Source organism: Polyodon spathula, chromosome 30 (assembly GCF_017654505.1).
Source record: "Polyodon spathula isolate WHYD16114869_AA chromosome 30, ASM1765450v1, whole genome shotgun sequence".
NCBI classification, from domain to species: Eukaryota; Metazoa; Chordata; class Actinopteri; order Acipenseriformes; family Polyodontidae; genus Polyodon; species Polyodon spathula.
This window is the reverse complement of record NC_054563.1, coordinates 170,317-178,285: the sequence shown is the minus strand read 5'-3', so window position 1 is coordinate 178,285 and position 7,969 is coordinate 170,317.

Sequence of the window (7,969 nt, the reverse complement as noted above, 5' to 3'; positions counted from 1 at the left end):
TGAAGAGTGTGTTAGGAGAGCTACGATGTTTCACAGTGAAGATCAGAAGAGTGTGTTAGGAGAGCTACGATGTTTCACAGTGAAGATCAGAAGAGTGTGTTAGGAGAGCTACGATGTTTCACAGTGAAGATCAGAAGAGTGTGTTAGGAGAGCTACGATGTTTCACAGTGAAGAGGAGAGCTACGATGTGTGTTAGGAGAGCTAGGAGAGCTACGATGTTTCACAGTGAAGAGTGTGTTAGGAGAGCTACGATGTTTCACAGTGAAGATCAGAAGAGTGTGTTAGGAGAGCTACGATGTTTCACAGTGAAGATCAGAAGAGTGTGTTAGGAGAGCTACGATGTTTCACAGTGAAGATCAGAAGAGTGTGTTAGGAGAGCTACGATGTTTCACAGTGAAGATCAGAAGAGTGTGTTAGGAGAGCTACGATGTTTCACAGTGAAGAGTGTGTTAGGAGAGCTACGATGTTTCACAGTGAAGATGTGTTAGAAGAGTGTGTTAGGAGAGCTACGATGTTTCACAGTGAAGATCAGAAGAGTGTGTTAGGAGAGCTACGATGTTTCACAGTGAAGATCAGAAGAGTGTGTTAGGAGAGCTACGATGTTTCACAGTGAAGATCAGAAGAGTGTGTTAGGAGAGCTACGATGTTTCACAGTGAAGAGTGTGTTAGGAGAGCTACGATGTTTCACAGTGAAGAGTTTCACAGTGAAGATCAGAAGAGTGTGTTAGGAGAGCTACGATGTTTCACAGTGAAGATCAGAAGAGATGTTTCACAGTGAAGAGTGTGTTAGGAGAGCTACGATGTTTCACAGTGAAGATCAGAAGAGTGTGTTAGGAGAGCTACGATGTTTCACAGTGAAGATCAGAAGAGTGTGTTAGGAGAGCTACGTTTCATGTCAGAAGAGTGTGTTAGGAGAGCACAGTGTGAAGATCAGAAGAGTGTGTTAGGAGAGCTACGATGTTTCACAGTGAAGATCAGAAGAGTGTGTTAGGAGAGCTACGATGTTTCACAGTGAAGATCAGAAGAGTGTGTTAGGAGAGCTACGATGTTTCACAGTGAAGATCAGAAGAGTGTGTTAGGAGAGCTACGATGTTTCACAGTGAAGATCAGAAGAGTGTGTTAGGAGAGCTACGATGTTTCACAGTGAAGATCAGAAGAGTGTGTTAGGAGAGCTACGATGTTTCACAGTGAAGATCAGAAGAGTGTGTTAGGAGAGCTACGATGTTTCACAGTGAAGATCAGAAGAGTGTGTTAGGAGAGCTACGATGTTTCACAGTGAAGAAGATCAGAAGAGTCAGAAGAGATGTGTTAGGAGAGCTACGATGTTTCACAGTGAAGATCAGAAGAGTGTGTTAGGAGAGCTACGATGTTTCACAGTGAAGATCAGAAGAGTGTGTTAGGAGAGCTACGATGTTTCACAGTGAAGATCAGAAGAGTGTGTTAGGAGAGCTACGATGTTTCACAGTGAAGATCAGAAGAGTGTGTTAGGAGAGCTACGATGTTTCACAGTGAAGATCAGAAGAGTGTGTTAGGAGAGCTACGATGTTTCACAGTGAAGATCAGAAGAGTGTGTTAGGAGAGCTACGATGTTTCACAGTGAAGTTCAGAAAAGTGTGTTAGGAGAGCTACGATGTTTCCCATTCATACCAGCTTGCACTGTTTTTATTTCTGTAACCCTTTTCTTGCCTCTTCCTCCCAGTCCTTCGCCTGCATGTAGGTAGTTTATTGTTTGTCTGCAGTTAGCACGTAGGTAGTTTATTGGCAGGTTGATTAGGTGTGTGCTTGATCTCAGCCGATTGTATAGCACTGATGTCTCTGCAGGGATGTGAATAGCCATCAATCCAACAGCTTCTTCACAGCAGGCTGTCTGTTCATCTGATGCTTGATGCTATGGGAAAGTCCAGGCTTTGAGAAGCATCTCTGTGTTTTTCTAAAGAATGATATTCATCCCACTAGGGAATGAAATGAGCAGTGTGCTATTTAACACTCAGCTTAGCCTTGGAATCAAAGTACATCAGGGAAACTGCACAGCAGAACACAAAGGAAACAGCGACACGTCTGTGAAGCAATACGTCAACGCATGCTGTTGCACAACAAGAGGGCTTGAAGTCCATCGGAAGCACTGTTTCCACATCAATTTTAGTTTTTATTGTTCTTTCTGTATGTGCACTAGCAAATCCCATAGAGCTGGTATTAGTTATATTAGACAGCTGGATTCTGCCTGTGTTTGTAATTGTAAATATATATATATATATATATATATATATATATATATATATATATATATATATATATATATATATATATATATATATATTTCCATTGGATGAAAGTTAACAGTGTAAAATATCTGTATACAATAGTGGAGCATATACAGTGGCACTGGAACAATTTTTAAAGTGGGGGGGGGGGGCGCTGAAAGCCATTGAACAAAACTGTACCCCCTGTGTATGATGGAAGCCATGCAAAGCCAAAGGGGTGCGGCAACCCCTAGTTCCAGCGCCCTTGGGCATTTTCACAGAACACTTTGAAGCATTCCTTCCAGTCTGGTGAATAGGCCCTGCTTGTGGCAGCAGTTTGTCTTTGTGGCGCTCATGCAGGTCCTGGGTCCTGCTGTCGTTGTCTAAACATCTCGTTCGTGACCCGCGGTACAATAACCTTTTCAAATTCCACTCTAAATAGGCTTTGTTGAAAATTCTGATCTTATCTGGGTTTGAAGCAGTTATTTCTTCTGGAGGCAATGAGCAATGCTGCTACACCAGTTAGACTGTTCAGGATGTTAATGCTGACATTGTGTGGAGCTGCAGCAGACAGAAACAGAATGTGCCAGCGGGCATGTTCTCATAGTAAAGAGATAGCAGAGAGTAATAAAGTGAAGGCTGGTTAGGCATAGGTAAGCATTGCGAGGCCAGAGAGGTGTGATAAAGCATGTTTAAAAATGGACTGCTGTTTGTCTGTGAATATGGACTGGTGTTTGTGTGTGAATACGGACTGGTGTTTGTGAATATGGACTGGTTTGTGAATATGGACTGGTTTGTATTTGTGAATATGGACTGGTGTTTGTGAATATGGACTGGTGTTTGTGAATATGGACTGGTTTGTGAATATGGACTGGTTTGTATTTGTGAATATGGACTGGTGTTTGTGTGTGAATATGGACTGGTTTGTGAATATGGACTGGTTTGTGAATATGGACTGGTGTTTGTGTGTGAATACGGACTGGTGTTTTTGAATATGGACTGGTTTGTATTTGTGAATATGGACTGGTGTTTGTCTGTGAATACGGACTGGTGTTTGTGAACGGCCTCTGAGACTGGTTTTGACACTGTCTGGTCCATTCTGATGCACGGCCTCTGAGACTGGTTTTGAATATTCTGGACTGGTTTTGACACTGTCTGGTCCATTCTGATCCACGGCCTCTGAGACTGGTTTTGACACTGTCTGGTCCATTCTGATCCACGGCCTCTGAGACTGGTTTTGACACTGTCTGGTCCATTCTGATCCACGGCCTCTGAGACTGGTTTTGACACTGTCTGGTCCATTCTGATCCACGGCCTCTGAGACTGGTTTTGACACTGTCTGGTCCATTCTGATCCACGGCCTCTGAGACTGGTTTTGACACTGTCTGGTCCATTCTGATCCACGGCCTCTGAGACTGGTTTTGACACTGTCTGGTCCATTCTGATCCACGGCCTCTGAGACTGGTTTTGACACTGTCTGGTAGATTCTGTTGTTCGCCTTTTATGTCAGATTTAAGCTTAACCACTCTGTCTGCACACAGACACAGGTGCAGCATTTCACAGTCAATTGGAATAAGTTGGAATAACCCTCAAGGGGTGTGCAAAGCTGAATCCAGCATTCACTCTTGCTTCATGTGTGGTTTTATTGAGTACAGAGCATGCATTGTGCAAGACTGTTGGGGCTGTGCCTGCTGCTTCAGTGGGTGTTCATGTACATTGTTCAGAAGGCTTAGAGACCATGGAGGCATGTTCTATAGCTTGAGAACCAATCAGCAGGTTAAAAGGTTAACAAACTTCAAATAATAGTGCAAAAAAAAAAAAAGACAAGCATTCCTTTATTTGAGTTAAGCACTGGGAAGATGGGTTTCAGGTGCCTAATGGTTTGTAGTACAAAACAAGAACAATCTTGTTTGTTTGTTTGTTTGCAAGGAGCTGTTGCTCAAATGTAAAGTTTGCACCACAGGAAATGGTAACGTGCTACTCCTGCGTGTGTTTCCCTCGCTGGTAGTGTGCTGTATTCCTCATTGTTTTGGTTACTCCTGCGTGTGTTTCCCTCGCTGGTAGTGTGCTGTATTCCTCATTGTTTTGGTTACTCCTGCGTGTGTTTCCCTCGCTGGTAGTGTGCTGTATTCCTCATTGTTTTGGTTACTCCTGCGTGTGTTTCCCTCGCTGGTAGTGTTTCTCGCTGGTAGTGTGCTGTATTCCTCATTGTTTTGGTTACTCCTGCGTGTGTTTCCCTCGCTGGTAGTGTGCTGTATTCCTCATTGTTTTGGTTACTCCTGTGTGTGTTTCCCTCGCTGGTAGTGTGCTGTATTCCTCATTGTTTTGGTTACTCCTGTGTGTGTTTCCCTCGCTGGTAGTGTGCTGTTTCCTCATTGTTTTGGTTACTCCTGTGTGTGTTTCCCTCGCTGGTAGTGTGCTGCTGTCCTCATTGTTTTGGTTACTCCTGTGTGTGTTTCCCTCGCTGGTAGTGTGCTGCTGTCCTCATTGTTTTGGTTACTCCTGTGTGTGTTTCCCTCGCTGGTAGTGTGCTGCTGTCCTCATTGTTTTGGTTACTCCTGTGTGTGTTTCCCTCGCTGGTAGTGTGCTGTCCTCATTGTCCTCATTGTTTTTGTTTTGTTACTCCTGTGTGTGTTTCCCTCGCTGGTAGTGTGCTGCTGTCCTCATTGTTTTGGTTACTCCTGTGTGTGTTTCCCTCGCTGGTAGTGTGCTGTATTCCTCATTGTTTTGGTTACTCCTGTGTGTGTTTCCCTCGCTGGTAGTGTGCTGCTGTCCTCATTGTTTTGGTTACTCCTGTGTGTGTTTCCCTCGCTGGTAGTGTGCTGCTGTCCTCATTGTTTTGGTTACTCCTGTGTGTGTTTCCCTCGCTGGTAGTGTGCTGCTGTCCTCATTGTTTTGGTTACTCCTGTGTGTGTTTCCCTCGCTGGTAGTGTGCTGCTGTCCTCATTGTTTTGGTTACTCCTGTGTGTGTTTCCCTCGCTGGTAGTGTGCTGTATTCCTCATTGTTTTGGTTACTCCTGTGTGTGTTTCCCTCGCTGGTAGTGTGCTGCTGTCCTCATTGTTTTGGTTACTCCTGTGTGTGTTTCCCTCGCTGGTAGTGTGCTGCTGTCCTCATTGTTTTGGTTACTCCTGTGTGTGTTTCCCTCGCTGGTAGTGTGCTGCTGTCCTCATTGTTTTGGTTACTCCTGTGTGTGTTTCCCTCGCTGGTAGTGTGCTGTATTCCTCATTGTTTTGGTTACTCCTGTGTGTGTTTCCCTCGCTGGTAGTGTGCTGCTGTCCTCATTGTTTTGGTTACTCCTGTGTGTGTTTCCCTCGCTGGTAGTGTGCTGTCCTCATTGTTTTGGTTACTCCTGTGTGTGTTTCCCTCGCTGGTAGTGTGCTGCTGTCCTCATTGTTTTGGTTACTCCTGTGTGTGTTTCCCTCGCTGGTAGTGTGCTGCTGTCCTCATTGTTTTGGTTACTCCTGTGTGTGTTTCCCTCGCTGGTAGTGTGCTGCTGTCCTCATTGTTTTGGTTACTCCTGTGTGTGTTTCCCTCGCTGGTAGTGTGCTGTATTCCTCATTGTTTTGGTTACTCCTGTGTGTGTTTCCCTCGCTGGTAGTGTGCTGCTGTCCTCATTGTTTTGGTTACTCCTGTGTGTGTTTCCCTCGCTGGTAGTGTGCTGCTGTCCTCATTGTTTTGGTTACTCCTGTGTGTGTTTCCCTCGCTGGTAGTGTGCTGCTGTCCTCATTGTTTTGGTTACTCCTGTGTGTGTTTCCCTCGCTGGTAGTGTGCTGCTGTCCTCATTGTTTTGGTTACTCCTGTGTGTGTTTCCCTCGCTGGTAGTGTGCTGCTGTCCTCATTGTTTTGGTTACTCCTGTGTGTGTTTCCCTCGCTGGTAGTGTGCTGCTGTCCTCATTGTTTTGGTTACTCCTGTGTGTGTTTCCCTCGCTGGTAGTGTGCTGCTGTCCTCATTGTTTTGGTTACTCCTGTGTGTGTTTCCCTCGCTGGTAGTGTGCTGCTGTCCTCATTGTTTTGGTTACTCCTGTGTGTGTTTCCCTCGCTGGTAGTGTGCTGCTGTCCTCATTGTTTTGGTTACTCCTGTGTGTGTTTCCCTCGCTGGTAGTGTGCTGCTGTCCTCATTGTTTTGGTTACTCCTGTGTGTGTTTCCCTCGCTGGTAGTGTGCTGCTGTCCTCATTGTTTTGGTTACTCCTGTGTGTGTTTCCCTCGCTGGTAGTGTGCTGCTGTCCTCATTGTTTTGGTTACACCTGTGTGTGTTTCCCTCGCTGGTAGTGTGCTGTATTCCTCATTGTTTTGGTTACTCCTGTGTGTGTTTCCCTCGCTGGTAGTGTGCTGCTATCCTCACTGTTGTATAACTGTGTTGCAGGGAACACGCCGAGCTGCTCGAAGAAGCCAAGAAAATGGAAATGGCCAAGTTCCGCTACATCCTCCCGGTGTATGGCATCTGCCAGGACCCCGTCGGACTTGTCATGGAATACATGGAGACGGGATCTCTGGAAAAGTTGCTGGCCTCGGAGCCGTTACCGTGGGAACTGCGCTTCCGCATCATTCACGAGACGGCCGTGGGAATGAACTTCCTGCATTGCATGAACCCCCCTCTGCTGCACCTCGACTTGAAACCGGCCAACATCCTGCTGGACGCACATTATCATGTGAAGGTACTGGAGACTGCCTGTCTGCATGGGGTTCACAGGAACACACACACACCTGAGAGGAGCCCATTCGGCTTCATGAGAGCTCGTCAAGGTGTCTCTTAAAGGATCCCAGTGATTCTGTCCAGATGCAGGCTCGTGTATAGTGCTTACAGCAGCGGCACACAAACCCAGATCCGTTCCAGTCTGGGTCTGTGTTCCAATCAGATCCTAAATGAGTTACCTGCTTGGACCTGGACTGAAGTGGGTCTTGAGGGCCAGGGTTGTGCACCACTGGCTTCCAGGGTCAGAAGAGCCCCCACAAGGGTAGGAACGCGTTGCAGAACTGCCTCCTGAGACTGCCCCCATTGTGTTTAACCATGTGCTTCAGTCCCAGCAATGACCTGCTCTGATGCTTTGCTGGTTCAGGAGCTGGTTTAAGCTGGCCCAGAAACTCCTTTACTGGGAGCAGCTCTGCTTCTATACGCTCCTAAGAAGCAGATTTTCTGTAAACCTTGTCTGGGATTTTAGATTCCCACTGGGTGCCCAGTATGAGGCCGCTGTTCTGTTGGCACGTTGCGTATTAACTACACAGTGCATGTGAACTGGCTCTAGAAAAGCCTTACAGTCCAGCTCTACAGCAGTTTCTAGAACTCAGCAGAGCACCTCACAGCCTTGGACAAAAGCTATTGAATAAAAATATGTTCTGCAGTCAGAACTTCGAATCCCGTCTAAGAATAGGTCAGGCAAGGAGACGGGTCGAGTCCTGACTTGAAAAACACACAAGGCATGAATCACCCACACAAGCCATTACTCATGCAAGGGAATTCCAGAGCATGTAGGCGTGGAAACCAGAAGGTTCCTGCTGCCCTCTGAGTGAAGTGAATAGTGTTGTAAAGATGCCAAAAAGAAGAGATCAAACGATTAAAGAAAGAAACCCCTGATATTAATAGACAGCGTGAAGTAATGGGGCTTCATGATTATTTATTTTGAACTCCTTTTCATTAACGTGTATATATTTATTTATTTATTTATTCATTTTGTCAGATCTCCGATTTTGGATTGGCGAGATGGAACGGTTTCTCGAGCACCGATGACA